This window comes from Girardinichthys multiradiatus, chromosome 12 (assembly GCF_021462225.1).
Source record: "Girardinichthys multiradiatus isolate DD_20200921_A chromosome 12, DD_fGirMul_XY1, whole genome shotgun sequence".
Classification (NCBI taxonomy): Eukaryota; Metazoa; Chordata; class Actinopteri; order Cyprinodontiformes; family Goodeidae; genus Girardinichthys; species Girardinichthys multiradiatus.
The window spans coordinates 4,531,329-4,553,202 of NC_061805.1; the positions used below are offsets into that span (position 1 = coordinate 4,531,329).

A 21,874-nucleotide genomic window follows, 5' to 3' on the forward strand; every position below is an offset into this window, starting at 1 on the left:
ATCTGTTTCCTGGGTGGGGGTGGCCCAGTGGGGAGATTCATGTCGGGGTTCATTGTTTTTTTTTTTCCTTTTCATTTCTGTCTCTGTGTCCGTAACAACTAAAATAATCCCAAAGCAGTTTCTAATAAAGTTTATTTTTATGAATATCAAGCAGAGCTGTAAAGCGTTAGCTCTAATGTTCCGTTTGTGAAAGTAAATCTGTTGGGCTTTTTCTTGGCACTCAGACAACAATTCTAATCGCTACTCTGCCGGACAGTACACGGTTAAAAAAAAACCAAACAAACAGATAGACACAAGTGAAATCCTAGTCAGTGCTTGGGGTTGCCAGATGTAATGTCCAGAAACAGAGATATAGCAGAGGAAAAAAGACAGAAAATTAAGAAGATGCTGGGGGGTAGGAGGTGGTGAGAAATATAAATATAAATATAATGTTAAGAAATATGTGTGTGTGTGTGTGTGTGTGTGTGTGTGTGTGTGTGTGTTTGTGTGTGTGTGTGTGTGTAGATGTGCGTGCATGTTGTGACAGAAAATGTAAAGAGTGACAGGTGTTATAACAGACAAAATAAGAGACAAAAAGGAGCAGATACCCAAAAGCCCAGCCTTGACCCTGCCCACATCTATCACTGCAAACATCCTGCTGAGCTGTGCTTCACATTAGATTATAACTGCCTTTTATCTAACCTCTTATCTAACCAGTGTTACATCTTTTAGACTGTTTTAGTTAACAGACTGATACCATCCTTTTCATTGTAGGGAAATGAAAAATTATGTTAAATTATCGGGGCTTTTTTCTTATATAGTCTGGAATTTAAGGTATGTAATATTTTGGTCAATTTGTTTTCATATGCAGGCAGAGGTTTACTTAATCCATGTTTAATCAAATGCAATTATTAACAATGTCTTATGCTAAATTTTCTGAAATGTTTGTATGTGTTGTGACACATGTCATAATTTTAAAAAAAGTATAACATTTCTTTCCATGTCTGAAAAAGCAAAGCAGCCCAGACTGCAACCATAATAGCAGGGGAGTGCTAATGTTACATCTTAAAAACTGTTATAAAAACATTATTCTGAGGATACTATTTTCATGCCACGTAAGAGTCATTCTTACTGTTACTCTTCTTACATAATTAGCATGGATAACAAGGAGGGAAATCATTTAAATAGAGTGGGTTTAGTTTAATAAAGCAATCTATGAATGTCAACAAACATTTTAACTTAACAGAGATATAAACAGTAAAACAAACACTGTAAAACATGCTGTTGCCTCGATGGTCTGGCTGTTGTTGCCATGAAATAAACTGTGTAGTGTCCTCATGCCTAAGTGTTGTGTTAGTCCTTCCCTTGAAGCCAAGGGTCCAATTGTTCAATACTCCTGGAGCTAAAACTGTTTTTAACAGACTGTTGTGAGGTGAACACTGTCCCTTTCACCATTCTCTTCTTTACTTTCAGAAAGTTAACACACATTTTCTTTGGGAAGCATGGATGGACACTGAGACTAAGCAGTAAGGTGGCGGGTATAGGCTTCTGACTGGTGCAGGTCCTGCAGGCAGCGTAACTGGACGAGGGAGAACGCAGACAGGTTAGCAATCTAGTCAAACTTGACTTGAAGTTAAATGAATGGCCTGAAGGTGTTACCACATAGGGTTACCTGACAATCTGACGCTATCTTTGTTGAGGTGAATGGCTGTAAAAGAGAGCTTTGCTACTGTGCAGAGTTCTGTGCTGACCCGTAAAGCTTGGAATGTCTCGGCTTTTGTCGATTTTGATGCAAATCTTGAAATCAATATTTTTTCTGAATAGATTTTTCTGATATATATTAAAACATCAATTATTTTGACAGCCCTATCTTCTATTGATATTTAATAAAGAATTTTAATCAAACTTTAATTTTTTTGTAATGCTTTCACATATAACAGTGAATACCTTTTATGTTACTTTTAAAGAACTGCAAATCATGATTTACCCTGCAAGATACATAATTTAGGCAGCAACATTTGATTACTGTCAGTCCAGGCTGGATTCAGTGGGTTGCTGTTGCTGCCCCAGCTCCCAGTCCTCTGATTTAACCCTGCAAGAGGAGAGAGGCAATGAAAGATGAGTCCAGCAACCTGGGCTTGCTTGGATGTTCCGGCAGGTTTATGTGCCATTGCTCTCTCTCCATATGTAACCCTTAGGTGAGGTCAGTTCTCAGGAGAAATTTCACAGTGGAGGGTCTTTCACTTTCATGCCATCTAAAACTGAACAGGAAGAGCTAGTTTTTTTTTTTTTTTACTCAAACACCCAAGATGCCAGTTCCACTTTCCAAACTCTGCTGCTATAACACAAATCACCTCATCTGGGAATCAAAAGTAGCTTGGGGCTATTTAACACTATTTAACATCCCTGTGTTTAATTTGATCCCTCTTTATAAAATTCTCACGAAGTCAGGAGGAAATGGTTCACTTGCCTTGACATGTTCTGTGAAACCTCTGTTTGCTTGTAGAAGGATGTCTGTTCAACGGGTTGAAATGGATCATTTAATATAAGAAAGCGCAAATATAAATAATTGCTCAAAAAATAAATAATTGAATGGCACATGCTACATTGCCATTAGACAGTCGGCATTTGATAAAGGTCTGTTACACTTCTTGCAGCAGAGGAATTCCTGTAAATGTATTAAAAGTGCAGTGTTAGCTTCAAACTGAAGCAGTTGTCATGTGCAGAGGAAACAGAGGGCCAACTGTAGCCTTACAAATGAAGGTGAAACGTGGCTATGAGGTCAGAGGTCATGGACCACAGCATAGATACAAGCCCTGACACAATGTGTGGGACATTTACTACCCATTTGTTCAGTTGGGCTCAGCAGATGTGCCTGTGTGTGGTCTATTACAGCCCCTTCTCTGTTAGCATTAGCATTTTTAAGGGAGAGAAATATTGCTTAAATAAACATTGTAGCCAGTATGTTTTTCCTTTCATTTGGACAGGTCATATAGAAAACTGTTTCTCCTAGATGGATTTTTTAAAGCGCTTTTCAATAAACTGTATCACAATGTGGTTTAAAGAGTTTAAAAACTGAACAGACATAGAACCTCTAAAGATACACATTAAAATTGATCAAAGTAAACAGACACACATAACAAATAATAATGTAAAACAAGGAGTGCTCAAACGACTCCAGTTTGGAATATTCCACTGGTGACTAGTTTAATTGGAAGCAGGTGAGTGTCATGATTGGGTATGAAAGGGGCATCCCTGAAAACAGGCGTAGTGCTAGCCATTTGGGTGCCCTAAGCACAAATGCTTTGTAGTGCCCCCCCATAATTAACTCATGATTAATCACAAATTAATCACAGTTTTATCAGTTTACCTCAACAGAATATTTTTAATGTTTCTAATATTTGTGTAAATATCGGGGTGAACAAAAATACTTCTTTTTATAAAAATGTATGTTTATTATAATACCCAATATGACAATTACCAACAATATCAGTCAGTCATTTTCTACCGCTTATTCCATAGTGGGTCGCGGGGAAGCTGGTGCCTATCTCCAGCAGTCTATGGGCGAGAGGCAGGGTACACCCTGGACAGGTCGCCAGTCCATCACAGGGCAACACACAAACAACCATGCACACACTCATTCATACACCTAAGGGCAATTTAGAGAGACCAGTTAACCTAATTTTGTGAGATAGGAATTTTGGGTTTTCATGAGCTGTATGCCAAAATCATCCGTATTAAGACAATAAAAGACCTGAAATATTTTAGTTAGTGTGCAATGAATCTAAAATATATGAATGTTAAATTTTCATCATTACATTATAGAAAATAATGAACTTTATCACAATATGCTAATTTTATGAGAAGGACCTGTACATGAACAGTAGAAACCCAACATAATTCAGTTTACACCCTTAAAACGTCGTATGCAAAGGATATAAATGGCACCTTTATCTTCTTCTGCTCCATTCTCGAACGTGTGCCCGCTATGCGCGGGAATGTACAGCTCACCTCTGAAAGCAAGGCTTATATGCTAGCAACTACAGTATGTCACGAGATTAAAGAAAATGTAATAACACGCGTGAAAAATCAGTTTAGAAATAAAGCCTAGTCCCCAAAAGTCCCTTCAGAATCTAGTTTCCTCCCCAAATGCCATACATGCTCTTCTGTAAGACTGAAATCTTTAAGCTAGGTTCACCTCATTTAACTTTACTGGCACTAACTATTTTTTTGTAGAAATATTATGCGTCACATATCAATGTCACATGTGAAGAAATTCATTTCTTTATATCCAATTTACAAACTAGGTTGGACTAAAATTCGAACAAATGTAACGACTTACCTTACTGCATCGTCTACTCCTCAGGCGAACAGCTCTTTGACCCAACACAGCTTGCTAATGCTCCTGACGAAAAGTATTCCTCCGCCGCTTCTCTTTTCAACGTCCTCAGTGTGCTAAACTGATGTTGCTATTTTAATATTAACGGGCAAATACAACATGCTGGAGCATGTCCTCAAATGTGACATAATTATATCATAATTATCAGCCGTTTATCAGATTAAGACCAATTTCTCAGCACTACTTTGTTCCGCGCAGTAATTTTGCCACCATCGTGAGTTTTTGAGATCCAGTTTGATCCGGTCACTATTTTTTAAACTCATATTGATGAGTTATTTTGACACATTCAAATATTCATTTCATTCAACTTACTCAAAACTTTGAGTTGCAAAACCAAAAACTAATGAAAAAAAGTTGAAATTGTATAATGTGTTATTTTGAGTGGAAGCAAATAATAGAAACAAGTTATGATAACTTATTGGGCATCTCTGTTTTTACAGTGTAGTAGCCACCAAATGTTAAGAAATTAAGAAGAATAAGCATCATGGCGCATGTTTGACTGTCTCTCTGTTGCAGACGTTGCCAGTCCATCATCCAGAGAAAGGTTATGTGCAAATGTGTAGAGGTCTTCCCTGTATGATTTATATGTGTCTCTCACTGTGGTGTGTGTGCAGTGAGGCAAACGACCTTATGATTTCTAACTTTCAGGCAATGCGATGGCCTTAAGTAGATTCTGAAATAACGTTGCACTGCCCAAGGGATTGTACCCTTGTAAAAACAATGTTCTTCAACCACCTCTTCAATCACTCGCCAGTGATCAGCTTACAGTTCTTTGTCTTGTGGTGGTCCGCTGTCCTCACACCTTTCAGGCCGTGGATGATCCAGTTGGAAGATGACTTGTGTCCTGGAAGCTAGATGAAGCTGGAGGAGCTGGAGCTTTCCTGCAGCTTTCCTGGGTGACTAGTAGGATCTGATATGGGCCATTCCAGCGCCTGGACTTCCAGTGTTTTCTCCTAGATTTTCTGACCAGAATCCAGTCGCCAGGAAAACTTTCAATCTAATAAATCACCAATGATTCTGCATGCAAAACTAATTCTTCAAACTAGTTTAAACAATTTCATTGACCTTTTAATAATAAAAAACACAAATCTAAGTCATGCTACATCCAAAAAAAAAACATGTTTTTAAGGCAACAATCATTACAAGCATTTTGATTCTATTGTCTATTAAACAGTGTTAAAAATCAGGAAGGGAGGTGCTTAGAGTTTCCATGAAAGTGAAGGCATGAACCAACCTGGTAGGTGGGCAGAGTCAGGCAGCACTAACCTCTGATGGACAGCCTATGGGCGGAACCCACAGTTTCTTCATTCAAACCCATCTTAGTGTACCTTAAACTGCAAAATTGTTAACATGCACCTACCTCAAAAACAAGCTGCTTCTTAACTCTCCTGAAAACTCAAAGTTTTAATCAATCTGGGATTTAGAAACATTATTCTAAACATGGATTATTGTGTCATGCAACATATAAACAAATATTCATTCCAACAAAGACAAAACATCAAAAACAGACAAATGGCCAAATTTGAAGCTTCAAGAATTCAAAGAAATTTTTAATAATCTCTTTTCAAAATATGTTTTCTTAGCCATATCTTTTAATGCTGTAATTGATCAATTTTGTTATGAAAATCTTCAGTATCCTTTTTAAGATGAGTGCACATAATCCAAAAAGATCTCAAACTATTTAGAAGCACAGCAACAGTTTTCTCTAACATGAATCCAAATTTACTGATGCTGAAACCCTTTCCCAATTCTTTGTACTGTAACTCTGTAATAATAATAACTACAACCCTGAGAGTTAGTTATAATTCTCTTTTGTTTGGCTCAATTTGATTGCAGCTGCATTCAAGAATTTCTCTGCTCAGGTTAAATGCAAATAAATATTTTAAGTCGGCATTGACGTTTTTATTTAAGTTTACACTTATCCAGAAATGAAGCTAAGAAGCTTGACTCCAAACTGGACTTTGTTCCCACATAGTGTTTCAAAAGGAGAACAGACATAATTTTCTTTAATTTGGGCTATTTAAATTTTGAGAGTTGGGTAGAAACTTATTACTAGAACCCCTCTTTTACAATCCAAATGCTGATAAATGTTCCAATATTTGATCTCTTAGTAATCTGAAATTACCCTGTGTACCTTTCTACTCCAATGTATTCTTTTAATCTTTAAACACTAAAAAATCAAACAAGGAGACTGGAGTTTGAGCCGACCATCCTCTTTAGTGTTGAGAGAGCCTTTATTTCTTTTCTTTTTCTAAAATAAAGGATTTTACTTGTCTTTATTCCGTTATAAAAATTCTAACCTTGGTTCCAAACCAAACCTCTTCAGCCCCAATCTGTGTTCCCCAGAGTAGAAATTTTGAATATTATTGCATTTCAAAGCCACCAAATAACTGGAACCCATCATTGTCTTATATCTGTTTTAATAGGTAATCGGTCTACCTTTAATTAAGTATTATAATTTTATGGACCCAAAATCTATGGCTTACGGGCTTCAGGAGTCTAGGAACCACAGGTTGAGTACTACTGCATTGAACAACGATGCTAGCTTTCTGCAGAGATTGAAGAGAGGATTGGCTAAATATCCCCAGACCTGTTAGTGTATTATTTCTGCTTGGACAATAATCAGATTTAAAAATCACTAGTTCACAGCCCCTAATTTACCTCAGATCATATTTGCTCCTAACCCAGTTCATAAGAAGCTTCAGACAAACATTATGCTAAAAAAAAAAACCAAGAACAACACAAAAACACATATCTGTTTTAAAATAAAGAAAAAGCATGCTTAAAAAAATTGGTATTGCGGTGGGAAATACTTCCACTGTTCTGAAGGCCTTTTCTATGCAAAGTCTTTTAGGGAACATAAGATTAGTGTTAGATTCTGGCACGTCTGCTCTACCCTGTCTCCCTGGCTGCAATCAGCAGATTAAATGCACCTGGTGGCAGCTGCAGGGTAGTGCAATCTGTGGAATGCCAAGCACCTGTGTCTTCCCTGATTTATACTGACTCTGACAAGCAGACGGTGCCAGATTTTTGAAAGCCATCGTGTGAGTAGATATCCAGCGTTCCTTCCTGTCTGATCATTGTTCTTGACCTTGCCTTTCCTTTTGGATTTATGCCTCTGCCTGTTCCCTGTCGGACTATTTGGATTTTGGTTGTCAACTTTGTTTCCTGCATCTGGTTTATGCCTCTGCTTGCCCCTTGCCTGACGCCTCTTGTTCCGATCGTTGACCCTGTTTCTGTCCTTGGATTATTTGAGCCAGCCTAGCCCTCGGATTATTCAGCCTGGAGTCACTTCTTACCTGTCCTGTGGAGATCACCGTCTGCCGCCCACTGAGGTTACCACTCTGGGTTTCAAGTTCCACTCAAGACAAAAGCAGTGATTCCTGGAAGCTGTGAGGAGTTTTACCTGTGTGACTTTTTCCTGTGGCTGAATAAACCTTTTAAATTTTCAGTACTGTGTCTGGCTGAATCTTGGGTCCGCCTTTTTCTGATTCATAGCAATTAGTTTAATTTTGTGTGGTACCACTGTCCAATCAGATTCTTTCTTACCTTCAAAAATCACCCAATCTTTCTCATTAAAGGTTTGTTTTGTCAAGGAAAATGTGTTTAACAAAACCAATTACTCTCAAAAGTTTTAAAAGTTTTAGCTGGTGATATCTTAGAAAACAACAAGTGTTTTAATATTCCTGTGCAGCACAGAACTGATTAGGTTTCCTTTCCTTCCCCAAAGGGAGAAAAAAGAACCTGCAGAACCAAGCCTTTCATAGCTTTTGTCAGGACCTGATATAAGGTACAGTGTAAATCAACATGCTGCATGAATCAGAAGAGGGAAGGAAAAAACTAATATAACCTCTTCCCAGCAGCTGCTTTGAAAAACAATGAATTTGTTCCTTCCACAAGCGTCAGTTAGCAGTTGCAGACAAAAACTGCACCCCACTGTAAGTACTGTGTCAGAGACTGTATGAAGACCATCTGCATTAAAACTAAGCCTGTTTTAATGAGGTCTCTACCCATTAGTGCAACACTTTAGAGGAACCGAAAAACTTTCCCTAACTGTTTCACCCGAAGCAGAGACAGAATGAACATATCGACCACTCGGTTTTGGCTGCTCTCTGATACATTTAGCTGATAAAACAGAGTGTGTCGCTCCTGAATCTACGAGAAAAGAAATTTCTTCATCCATCACCATCAGCCTCGTCCTCGAGGAAAAGAACCACGTTGATTTATACTGCAGTACAGGGTCAAGGCAGCGTTATGCAAATCAGTCCCTCTTTTGGCCACTTTATGGCCCAGGTACCCGCCTGGTGCATGTATCCCTCTCGTGGACTGGTGGGCTGGGGCTGCTGGCGCTGTCCGGGGGGGTTGGGCGGGCTAAGTGGTGTGCTGCTCTGCTGGCTGTCATGTGGGGGTGGGGAATCGGGGTGGTGGGTGGGGTGTTGTCGTGGAGGGGCTGCAACCTGTGGGGTGGAGGGGTTGTATCCACTTCTGGGATGTGGGGTCGCCGGCGTTTGGATCGGCTGGGCGGCGATGGTGGAGCTGAGCTAGATAGTGTTTCTACCTGGGCGGTCGTTGCAGTGGCAGGGATGTAGTGTTTTTTGTTTTTTTTTGTTGTGGCCGACGGGGGCATTGTGGGGGCATGGTGGGGGACACTGGCCCCTGGTACCGGGTGGGTGAGTTTGTCCCGTCATGCTGCGGGATCGGGGGTCCTGTTGTGGGTGCGGTGCTTGGTGGGGTCTGCCCTGTTGCGCCGGTGGGTGGGGGTGGTGTTGCGTGAGGCCCTTGCCTTGCCATTGCGGTGCGACGTGTGGTGGGGGAGCGGGGGGGCCAGGCCAGGCCGGGCCGGGCCTGGGAAGGGGACCACCTCCTGGGTCCGAGGGCTGGTTGCCCCTGGGGGTACCGGCGCCTGGACCTGGGAGTATAGAGTATGCATCGGGAGTGTGTGTGAGTGTATGACGTCCAATGTTGTTTGTCTTTACGTTGGGTGCGAGTGATTTTATGTGTATGCATGAGGGTGGGAGTGGGTGATTGTGACTGTGAGTGCCTGTTTTTTTGGGGGTTTTTGTGACAGGTTGGGTCTTGGACTGCTCCCTCTCCTGGATCAGCTTAGGCAATTCTAAGCGATACTCTGATGGACAGGACACGGTAGAAAAAAAAAAAAAAGGGTGCAAGCGGCTTTTCGACTTTTCTTAAGGAGTTATCGAAACTCATGACCCCCCATCAGGAGTCTTTTTTTGGACTTCTTATGGAGACCCAGGACCTAATAACCTTAGCCAAGTATGCGCATCTATCTCTGTGTGTTTACTCACAAGGAAGTAAGCGGGTTTATGGACTTATAAGAACACCAGGGACCTATTGAAATCCATAATGCTTCCCCTCGGCAGCACTTTTGAGCGGCTTAAGGGAACTGCAGGATCCGTCAAAACCTTAGCCGAGTATGCGTGCCTCACTCAGGGAGGTAGCTTTTATATTGCATGCGAGGGAAAGCTATCTTCCCTTGCATGCAATACAGGAACTTCAAACCTACTCACCTTGACTAATATTTTAGAAGGCTGGACCTCTCCCTCTCGCATTCACACCGCTACAGTCGGACAGCTTTCCAACACGTGTTAAATTCTTCTTTCATTTTCTCAAAATCTCCCTAAAAGCAATTCTGAATAATTTCTCTGCCTCCTTGAGTACAAAAATCCAGCTCACTCGGAACCAACAACACATCCAAAGTGTGTTTAGGAAAAACACTGTAGACTTTTAAGAGGAATCTCCTCATCTGTGAAGGCACCATTAATGCTGAAAGGTACATACAGGTTCTGGAGCAACATCTGCTGCCGTTCAAGCAACGTCTTTTTTAGGGATGTCCCTGCTTATATCTGCAAGACAATGCCAAGCCACATTCTGCACGTGTTATAAAGGTAAGGTAACACAGTGGTAAACATGTTTCAGCTTTTTGGAACATGTTGCAAGCATCAAATTCAAAATGAGTGAATGTTTGAAAAAAAAAATAATACTAAAGTTTATTAGTTTGAATATTAAATATCTTTGAAGTGTATTCAATTTTTCTGTTTTCTGTTCTTATTTACATTCTACACAATGTCCCAACTTCATTGGAACTGGGGTTGTAAAACAACCAAAAGTAAACACGCAAAACCATTAATAGAAAACAATAAATACTAAAACAGTAAATACTAATTCTGTCAAAAACATATGAGTGTGTCATGGATTGCATTTTGGTTTGACCCACCTGAAAACGGACCAGAAAAAGAGATGGGGATGAAAAAAGGCTTAATCAAGAACACATACTTACTGAAATAGCACGAAAGGAATAGGACATTAAACAGGTTTGAGTGTAATGGACAAATCTAGCACTCCCAATACAGGCCAAGATGCTTAAATACTGAGGAAAGGTGGAGAGTGACAATAAAACCAGATAAGCTTAATCGGAGGGTTTCGGAACAGCTGTGGAAGAGTAAGAAGCAGGGGGAGAGGAAAAAGCGATAAAACAGAAGGAGCTGAACTAAAACGCAAACAAATCTGACACTAACATGACAGAAAAAAAAATAAAATTCACAAAAGGTACACAAAAAGTAAGAAACTAAACAAGGAAAGAGCAAGCTCCATACACACTTCCATACTTAGTGCTTTATACTTTGCTAGCTCTGTGTACAGAGCTTCATGGAGTGTGTTACATCAATGCAAAGTATCAGATGCAGTGGTGTAAACGATAAACCACACTGCTACTGGACTCTAGAGCCATGGATTCAATTCAATTCTGTTTTATTTATATAGCGCCAATTCACAAAACGTAGTCTCAAGGCACTTTACAAAGTCAATTCAATCGAATCATACAGATTTCAAGTCAGGTACATGCATTCCAAATTAATCCTAACTATCAAACGGTGCAGTCGGATTCAGTTTATTATTCAAATTGCTTAAGAGTTTTTCTATCTATGGAAACCCAGAAGATTGCATAGAGTCAGTGACTTGCAACATTCACTCCTGGATGAGCATGTGGACTGTCGCTTGCATTGACTTTGCAGCAATCCCTCATACTGAGCATACATGTAGTGACAGTGGAGAGGAAAACTCCCTTTTAACAGGAAGAAACCTGCAACAGAACCAGGCGAGTGGAGATGTGTTCTCTGGAGTGGTTGAATCATGCCTCTCTGTCTGGTTATCTGCTATCAAGTGTAAAGTTTGGTGCAGAGGGGATTATTGTGTGGCGGTGTCTTTCGGGAGTTGGGTTCGTCCCTTTAGTTCGAGTGAAAGGGACCCTAAAGTTTCAGCATACCAAAACACTGTGGATAATTTCACACGCATCTTTGTGGGAAGAGTTTGTGCATCGTCCCTTCCTGCTACAACATGGCTGTGCATTAGTGCACAAAGTAAGGTCCATAAAGACATGAATAGCCGGGTTTGCTGGGGAATCTGTTACAGCTGCACAGGATGGGCTGACATCATATTGAATCACGTGGATTAAGATTGGGATGTCACCAAAATCATATGTGTGAAGGCAGATAAGTGATGATTCTTAGTTTATCAAAACAAATATATTTCACACTTTGCCATTCCTCTTTGTGTTGGTGCAGAAATATTTTAGTAATAGTGGAATGTTAGACACGTGGCAGAAAAAAAAACTTCCATTAATGGATGAAGCATAAAGCTTGAAATGAGGTGTACCAAATTCAAAGCAATAAAAAACTAAATTTTTCAAACTTTTTTTAGTTTTTCAGGTGACTGTAGTCCTGGTAAATTTTACAAATTTGACAGATCTCTGGCTTGTTTTTCATATTTTTGATACGATGCCTCACAAAGGAGGCAATTTCTTTTACAAACATGAGGTAGATAGCTCTCCAAACAGCTTGAGAAAAGTAAAACAGAAACACTATGCTTCTCTGTTTCATGACAGCTATAGGGGAGCCCATCATTTCCCAGTGTTATGAATTATGGATCACTGTTAATAGCCTTTTTCTGCCTTGTTTAACTTATTGTGGCAAAATGCTTCTGCCTTACGGTTGCTCCTTCTTAGACTCCCAACCTTTCAGCTCATCACCAATGTTATGCTCCTGATTACAATTTTATTGTCTTGTTATTGAATTACACACAGTGGGTTCAGGAGCTCAGGGAGGAGAAGGCAGGTAAAGCCTCTGTTCAAATGACCCTCTCTGAGGACTTAGCCCACCTTCCCACCTCACTGGTGCATAATGAATGAAGGACAGGCATTGGGAGGGAGGAATGAAAGTGGGCCCTTATTACCTTGTGATTCATTTTTAATGGGGTAAGCAGGTCTTCCCAGGTCACCTGAAAGCTCAGAAACACACACCCATGGTGGGTGGCGAGTCTTCCTCTACCTCTACCCATTTTGACATTATGGCTGTAGGGGCTGCATAGCATAATTAGGCGTCACTGTCATAGAGAGAATGTGTCTCACTTCCCACTGACTCCTTTCAGTTCCTTCAAGTCAGATGGCACCAATTACACAGTGGAAAGCAGACCTTATTATAAGTGCTCTAGGCAACCTTGCCTTGGACTTTGGACCAGAGGTGAGCTGCACACCATAAATACCACCACTACTCTGAGAGCTTATTGACTTTTCTACAAACTCACTGTGATTTAAGATAAAGGAACTATTACTGATGATAACTTGACACATCCTCAGTTTAAAAATTCCAAACTGTCCCTTTAAAGAGTAATTGGACTAAGCTAAAGCTGATCGGGTCAAAATTATACTATAACCAGAGATCAGAAATTGGTGAAAAATTCACATTGTTCATTTATGGCTTATATCCAGTTAGCAACTATCATATAGATAGTTGCTCCTTTTTTTGGTGGCCATGTTATTGCGGGCAGGGGGGGGTTGTTTTTTCCTTTTGTGCATATGCGAAATGACAGCTGATAAAACTGAACATTGTTGTGCTCTAATGGGAAGAAAATGGGTTCCCTCAAGCAGGCGCATGGCACCGCAGAAATTGGATGACAGGCGAGAATGCATGTACAAGGTGTCATCTGGGAAATCAAACCTACTCAGCTCACTTGCTCTGAAAGTGAGCAAACAGGTACACCTTCAAAAATGGGGAGGCGGAGAACTCCCACAGCAATTCTCCGTGAAGCCTGCTGAGGCTGTGAAGAAGGGAACAGAAGAAAAATGAAGAGAGAGAGAGAGTGCGACAACAAGGTGAGAACAGGAACAGATGGAGAGATGTGGAGAATCTACATTTCCAGTGATATGAAATAGGTGCTATACATAGCCAAGCTTCCAGCCCATCATTTCATCTAAATTATGTCATTACAGCTGAAAGTAATTAAAAAAAGACCTATTTCGCCAGACTATATAGATTTCCACAATCTCTCTGGGGACCCAGGATGGAATTGAATTTAAGGCCCCTCAAGACACAGAATTTGCTTTTTATCAGCACACATACTGTCTGCATATGTGTCACTGGGCACAATACAGGATTAGCTAGGATCTTTTTTCTGCCTGACTGGCTACAGGCTTTCATCATGCAGACGAGAATCGTTTTTCCCGCTGAGAAAAGCTCCACATTCAGCCTGGATGAAACTCTGAGCATACGCTCCCCCACGGATGTTCGGTATGGATCTTCAATCATGTTCCACCAGTCTTTATCAACATGTGGAGCATTTGAGATTGGAAGAACGGATTTCTCTAACTGATGTAAGGCAGCAGTTAGAAAGAGATATATTTATTTAGCTTCAAAATGACGTCTTTCCTTGGATCTACATAGGGAAATTGCAATTTTCCTGAGCTTATTCTGAATGATACATCAAGCAGAAAAAAAAAACCGAACCTCCAACTTCTGACCATCATCAGAAGCTTGTATGATGAGGATGAAGTCAAACTCTGACTTAAGAGGGTCATCCTACAAACAGACTCACATGGAAAGAACCTTTGAAGTGGCAGCTTCTATTCATCTCACAAAACGGACCAGATCCATGAGACACTGCCTTCTCCTGAGTTCTTTGTTCCTGATTTATTTCTAGCGGTTCTGCCTGTTTGCAGGGAATTCCGAGCTGCAGAGCAGCTGGTAATTGCAACCAGCATGTTTACCACCCCAAGCAATCTACTCAAAAAGTGATTATGGACAGGACTGTTTGATCCCACACATTCGTTGTTGTCTGAGCAGTTAAACAGATGAGTCATTTAAATAAAACTCTTTGATTTTTCATCTAAATAAGGATTACACTCATCTATACATTTGTTCGACCCTAACGGATGGGTCAGGGTAATAAATGTTGATGAATGAAATGTGCTCAAAGTAGAAAACTGGCAATTAAACAAGCCATTCTTATGAGTTAGCCTTTGGGTCTTAGTTCCACCTAAAAGCAGTTGGAGCTGGACTCTGAAAAACCATCTAGAACTAGAAAAATTTGCATTTCCTGCGAAAATGCAGTGTGAATGCTGAAAGCTGAATTTTTTAGCTGTAAGTTGGCAGAAACAAGCTGAAATTGACTGCAGAAAATCTGCTGAAATTGAATGAATTTGAAGAAATCAGAAATGCTAAACTCTTTTTGAAAGCTGGCAGAAAGTGGCTAAGGCTGAAAGCAGAATGTCAGCTGAAATCTGATAAATTAGTAGAAATAGTAGAAACAGCAAATAAAAACTGTCATTTGATCTGTTTAAGCAGGAAGATTATTAGCTATAAAACAGCTTAAAAAGTTACCTCAAAACTACTTGTTGAAAGAGTTGTTGAAATGCAAGAACTGACAAAAACTTCAAAAAAGCAGGAAAGAGCTGCCATAGATGACCTGAAAAAGCAAAAATATAGCCTAAGATGTTGAAGTCAGCGCTAAAATACATAAAAAATAGCAGAAATTTCAGAAAACATGAACTGACAACAAAAACACTGAAGAAACACAAAAACAAACAAGAAATTGACAAAAAAAAAACGCAAAAGTGTTCTTCAGCTAATTCCATTCAGTTCAATTCAGTTTTATTTATATAGCGCCAATTCACAACACATGTTGTCTCAAGGCACTTCACAACAGTCAGGTACATACATTCCAATTGATCCTAACCATTGAACAGTGCAGTCAAAGTTAGTTATTTATTCAAATTGGATAAAAAGTTTTTCTGTCTAAGGAAACCCAGCAGATTGCATCCAGTCAATGACTTGCAGCATTCACTCCTCCTGGATGAGCATGTAGAGACAGTGGACAGTCACTGGCGTTGACTTTGCAGCAATCCCTCATACTGAGCATGCATGTAGCAACAGTGGAGAGGAAAAACTCCCTTTTAACAGGAAGAAACCTCCAGCAGAACCAGGCTCAGTGTGAGCGGCCATCTGCCACGACCGGCTGGGGGTTGGAGAGAACAGAGCAGAGACACAAAGAGAACAAAGAAGCACTTATCCAGGAGTATGTTCTATGGGAAGGAAAAATAAATGTTAATGGATGTAGCTCCTTTAATCGTTTCACATAGAAAGAAAGAACAGATAAACTCTGAGTCACTTTCCAAGGTTAGAGCACATACAATTAGTTACAGTTAAGCTCAGTCAATTGCCATGTCTAGGAGAGAGAAAGAGTTAAACACTAAAAGACAGGGCCATGTGGATCATCGGTAGAATGTGAGCATTATGTTGTTGCCAGCAGAAGCTCGGACGATTCCCCTCTCCAGAAAGGTGTCACAGGTAGACACAGAGCCAGGCCAGGTGTAGCTAAGAGAGAAGAGAGGAGAAAGAGAAGTTACAATGTTAACATTAGCATATTGGCTATCACTAGCATGAAGGTTGATATTAATTTAACCCATCTACCATGCAAAAAGCAATGTATAAGCTAAAATTAGCTAAAATGCTAATGCTTACTACAGCGTATATTCAAAAGTTTATGAAATTGCCGTTTAAAATTATTCACTCTTCAGCATTCACACAATAATAATAATAATAAACTAGAAACTTTCTGAAGAAATTTAGACGGGTCCTGCCTCTTGGTGCATGCTTCTCGGACCAGAGCCAACGGTTGGGGGCTGAGGTACGGAACCAAAGTAACAGAACGGTGTGCATCATGATTGAGGGTAGAAGGTTAAGATCTCTATCTAAACCTGTTCTTGTTTCACCAGTAATCATGCATCCTTGCATTGCTTTGGCAGTTGCCAATAAATAAAGAGTCCAGTTTAGAGATGTGTAGTAATAGGTGCCACAAGGCAATGGCATGGAAGTCAGGCCACTCACTGTTCTCCCTTCATTGCTATGGCAGGCCCCAACTAAGGAATGTTGAGACTTTTACTTTGTAAATATCAGTGAGTTTATTTTGAAAGGATAAAGTAGATCCATTTCCATCACAGAGTCCCAGCAACAGTGCTAAGACCAATGCTGCAATTATCGCTGTGTGAAATATGAAAACGTTTATTTTGTAGGGTATGTCTAGGTGTTGTTTTGAAACTCCAGTATAGTTGTCCTTTTAGGTCTGGCGTACTTCCACTAGATATAAAGAACCTGCTTGCTATTCTAAAATCATTGTGTATGCTATTATCATAATCAGAATCAGCTTTATCAGAATCAGCTTTATTGCCAAGTTCGTACATACAAACAAGGAATTTGACTCCTTTACACTTTACTCTTTGGTTTTGTTTTTGCATTACAGAATATACATATTTACAATGTACAATATACACATATATAATAATAAAAAGGAGCATTTGCAACATCTGTATGCTGTTGTTTTGTACTCTATTGAATGTTCAACAGAGAAACAGCCTGGGGGAAGAAACTGTCTCTGTGGTGGCTGGTTTTAGGAAACAGTGCTCTGTAGCGGCGGCCTGAAGATAAAGCTCTGAGCAGTTTATGTGTAGGGTGTGTGGGGTCCGCAGAGATTTTAGCAGCTCTTCTCCTGACCCTAGACCTGTATAAGTCCTGGATGGAGGGAAGGTCAGCCCTGATTATTCTCTCTGCATTCCTGATTATTTGTTGCAGTCTGCACCTGTCCTGTTTTGTGGATGAGCCAAACCACACTGAGATGGATGAAGACAGGACAGATTGAATGATGGCAGTGTAGAAGATGACTAGCAGCTCCCGTGGAAGGTTGAAATTTTTGAGTAGCCTCAGGAAATACAGTCTCTGCTGGGCCTTCTTTCAAACAGTGTCTATGTGTGAAGACCATCTCAAGTCCTGAGATGGTGGTTCCTAATAACCCGATGTGGCCCATGGCCAATACAGTGTTGTTGAGGATGGTGAGGGGGGTGTATGGGGGTGATGTTCTCCGAAAGTCCACCACCATTTCCACAGTCTTGAGTGGGTTGAGTTCAAGGTAGTTCTGACTGCACCGGTGTACCAGCTGATCCACCTGCTGTCTGTATGCAGACTCATCACCGTCCTGGATCAGTCCAATGACAGTGGTGTCATCTGCAAACTTAAGGAGTTTCACGGACGAGTCCGGTGAGGTGCAGTCATTTGTGTACAGAGAGAAGAGGAGTGGGGATAGAACACATCCCTGGGGGACACCAGTACTTATTGATCTGGATCGGGAGAAGATGCTACCCAGTCTCACCTGCTGCTGTCAGTCCGTCAGGAAGCTGTTGATCCACTGACAGGTGGAGGCTGGGACGTTGAGCTGGGTGAGCTTCTGGTGGAGGATGTCTGGTATGATGGTGTTGAAGGCCGAGCCGAAGTCTACAAACAGGATCCTGGCGTGCGTTCCTGGGTGGTTGAGGTGTTGCAGGATGAAGTGTAGACCTAAGTTAACAGCATCATCTGCTGTAGGTTAAGCATTATCAGCTTAAAAAATCAATACAAACTATGGAACGCTGAGGCTTTTATTTTGAAAATTTCAGTAAGCCTTATTTTAAAGGGCTGACCTGGTCCTATTTCCTACACTGGATGAGCTCCAACATTAGTGTGAAGCCCAGTGCTGCAATTTTCTATAGTTTAAAATGTAAAGGCTTTTATTTTGTAGAGCATGTTTTGTCTTATTTTGAAAATCTAGCAGGGTTGTCTTTTCAAGTCTGGGTTATTTCCATTGGTCATATAGAACCTGCTTGCTCGGCTGAAATTATTGTTTATGCTTTTATCTTTAAAAAAATCATTTGTAAATATGGATATGGTTGATGTTCAGTGTAAAAAGATGCTTTTATTTTGTAGCGTATGTGTAGGTCTTATTTTGAAAGTCTAGTGTGGTTGTCAGCTATGACTGACTTATTGTGAACACTCATGGAAGCTTCTGGCCTGAGCTCAGCCTCAGAGCCACTCTCTGTCAGAGGTTACTGAAGTTCACTGGCAGCTGTGTTCTGTTGCTATGGTAATTATTGAGCACCCAACAGCTGCTGTTTCTCACTCACGCAGCACCACACTTTGTGTCTCATCATGGCCTGGCTTTATAACATGGTGGCACATGCTTCCAAACTACTGCCCATAACTCGTAAACCGTAAGGGCTATCGACGTCATTCTTGGATGGTTTTTCTCAGAACGGATAGGGGAATGAGAATAATAACACTTTTTTGCTGAAAATATAATATTAAAGGCACAACACAAGGTGACAACAAAGGGAAAAATGGAGAAAAACAGAAAAATGCCTTTACATGCTCTCGAACAACATGTAATAACTCGGAAACTATAAGGGCTATCCATTTGATTCATGCACCGTATGAATCAGCAGGCCTTGCTGAACAATCATGGAGCTTCTCAAGTTTCTACAAAAATCTGTCTGAGAGGTGTGACCCTGTGCAAAAGTGAATAATTTTGACCATTTTTAACCTACAGCCTATATTCAAATGCCTATGAAATTGCCCTTTAAAATGATTCACTCTTGTTCAGGTGTTGAGAGGTGTCACCCTGTGAAAAAGTGTTCAGGTGTTGGAACAACAGTAGAAGCTGTTTAAGAGGCTGACATCAAATGGTCGCTGTTTTGATGCTCCACTGGGACCTATGAAGATGGTCTTATTGTCACAAGTCACAGAGTAGTGGTTTCATTCTGGTTCTGATAGAGTTTGGATCTGGCTCTAATGGAGATCTGTATCTGGTTCTGGTGGAAGTCTGTACCTGGTTATGATGGATGTTTCTCCTTGGCTCTGATAGAGTTTGGACCTGGTTTTGATACAGGTTTGTACCTGGTTCTGATACATGTTTGTACCTGGTTCTGATGGAGGTTTTTTCCAGGTTCCGAAGGAGTTTGGACCTGCTTCTGATAGAAGGTTCCTCCTGGTTCTGAAGGTGATTTGGACCTGCTTCCGGTGGAGGGTCCCTAAATGATTCTGATGGAGTTTGGGTGCAGTTCTGGTGGAGATTTGTTCCAGCTTCTGATGCTTCTTGGAACTGGTTCTGATAGAGGTTTCTTTTGGGTAATGACTGAGTTTGGACCTGGTTATAATAGTGGGTGACTAATTGGTCCTGATGGAGAATTCCTCCTGGTTCTGATGGAGTTTGAGTCTGGTTCTGATGGAAATTTCCTCTTGGTTCTGATAGAGTTTGGGTCCGGTTCTGATGGAGATTTTCTCCAGGTTCTGATGAAGAGTTGTACCTGGTTCTGATAGATTTTCCATCTGATTCTGATGGATTTTGGACGAGGTTCTGATGGAGTCTGGGTCTGGTTCTGATGAAGACTTGTTCCAGGTTCTGATGGATATTGGACAAGGTTTTGATAGAGTTTCTTCCTGGTTCTGACAGATTTTGGACCTGGTTCTGATGAAAGGTTCCTAACTCGTTCTGATAGAGATTTCCTCTTGGTTCTGATGGAGTTTGGGTGTGGTTCTGATAGAGATTCGTTCCAGATTCTGATGGGCTAACAGCCTATATGCCAAAGTCTGTGAAATTGCCTTTTAAATTTGATCACTTTTGTCTAGGTGTTGAAACAGCAGTACATGCTTTTTAAGTACCCCACACAAAATGGCCGCCATGTAGTTGCCTCCTATGAAGATGGTCAAAGGGTTAGGGAACGGATCAGGTTTAGGCCATAGAAATGCATGAAAATGAATGGAAGTCAATGCAAAGTCCTCAAAAAGATAGTAGTCCATGGATGTGTGTTTGTGTGTGTGTTTGTGTGTGTGTGTGCGTGTGTGTGTGTGTGTGTGTGTGTCCCCCTGGCAAAGAGTTAGTGGTAGGGTCAGGTTTAAGCCATAGAAATTAAGACAATGAAGGGAAGTCAATGGTAAGTCCTCACAAAGATAGTAATCCATGAATGTGTGTGTGGGTGTGTGTGAGTGTGTGTGTCGGTCCGAGTGTGAGACACGGAGAGAATAGATGCAGAAATAAAGACAAAATCATATACAGACATAGACAGTAGGAGATACACAGAGCTATAAATAGAACAGTGAGGAATGAATCACCCAATCAGCAAAGAGTGTCAGTGTAACTTGACACCTGCAGCATTTCTAATGCAGCACCTCACTATCGTCTCCCCGTGACTTTTAACATGGAGGCGCATGCTCCCGAACTACCGCCCATAAAGGGAGCTTAAAAAATGACTAGTAACTCTGGAAGACTGAGGCTTTAATTTTGAATGTTTCAGTAAGCTTTATTTTAAAAGGCCAACATGGTCCTATTTCCAACACTGGGTGAGCTCCAACAGTAGTGAGAAGCCCAGTGCTCCAATTATCTATAGTTTAAAATGCAAAGGCTTTTATTTTGTAGAGCATGTTTTGTCTTATTTTGAAAATCCAGCATGGTTGTCCTTTCGGGTCTGGGTTACTTCCATTAGTTACATAGAACCTGCTTGCTATTCTAAAATCATTATGTATGCTATTATCAGCTTACATAATCACTAGTAACTATTAGAGGCTGACATTTTTTCGGGAATCCCACGGGTCACGGGATTCTCATGGGAATCCCGCGGGATGGGAGACAGCATTAGTAAAGATCACATGATTGGAACGGTACAGGATAAAAAATTAACGGGAGCTGGCGGGTGCGGGAGCTAACCAATAGGAGGGAAAATAAACTAGGATCAATTGTTTTTGGAAATGTAAAACTGAGACTTTGTTATAAACTTTAAGAAAAAAAAATTGGATCGACGCCGCCATTGTGTAGTTTTTTTTCCCAAGAAGCCTATACTATAATGCGAGCCAAACGAACTACACGACCCACAAGCCAACAGTGCTTCTGATCGATGTTTTCCACCTGGTTCAGAATGGAGGGAGCAAACGCAGGTGGAGAACTGGACGTGGTAAAATTGGTTTGCAACGTAAAGTCAGAAGTAAGGACTTATCTATTAAACTCATAGAGTTGACAGGAAAGTCGCAAATATTACCAAACCTCAGGAGAGTTTAATGCAGCGCTGTTAACACGCAGTATGCTGCTTGTAAAACGTGTTTAGTCGTAATCAAGTTCACCAGTGATTAAGGCACACTTGTAAGGCAAATTCTGGATTGAATCAGCCCTGCATCTCTTCATTCATCAAATGAAAAGTACAATGATGTGTCCAGTCTCATCTGACCAGTGTTACCAGGTGAGAAATGTAGGATTATTGTACTAGAGACATAAAATTATCGTATTTTGAGAGAAATTATCGTACACTCGTCATAACCAAAATAACAAGTCTGTTGATGTGTTGAATAGCGTCTA

At 40.7% G+C, this 21,874-nt stretch overlaps 1 protein-coding gene across 1 annotated transcript in view; it reads left to right on the forward strand.

Moving 5' to 3' along the window:
• LOC124877713 (tenascin-like) overlaps positions 1-21,874 on the forward strand; it is a 253,511-nt gene that overhangs the window by 96,726 nt on the left and 134,911 nt on the right. Inside the window, exon 2 of the mRNA XM_047381138.1 lies at positions 1,453-1,582. The gene's annotated coding sequence lies outside the window, so the exon portion shown is untranslated. The remainder of the gene's footprint in view (positions 1-1,452; positions 1,583-21,874) is intronic.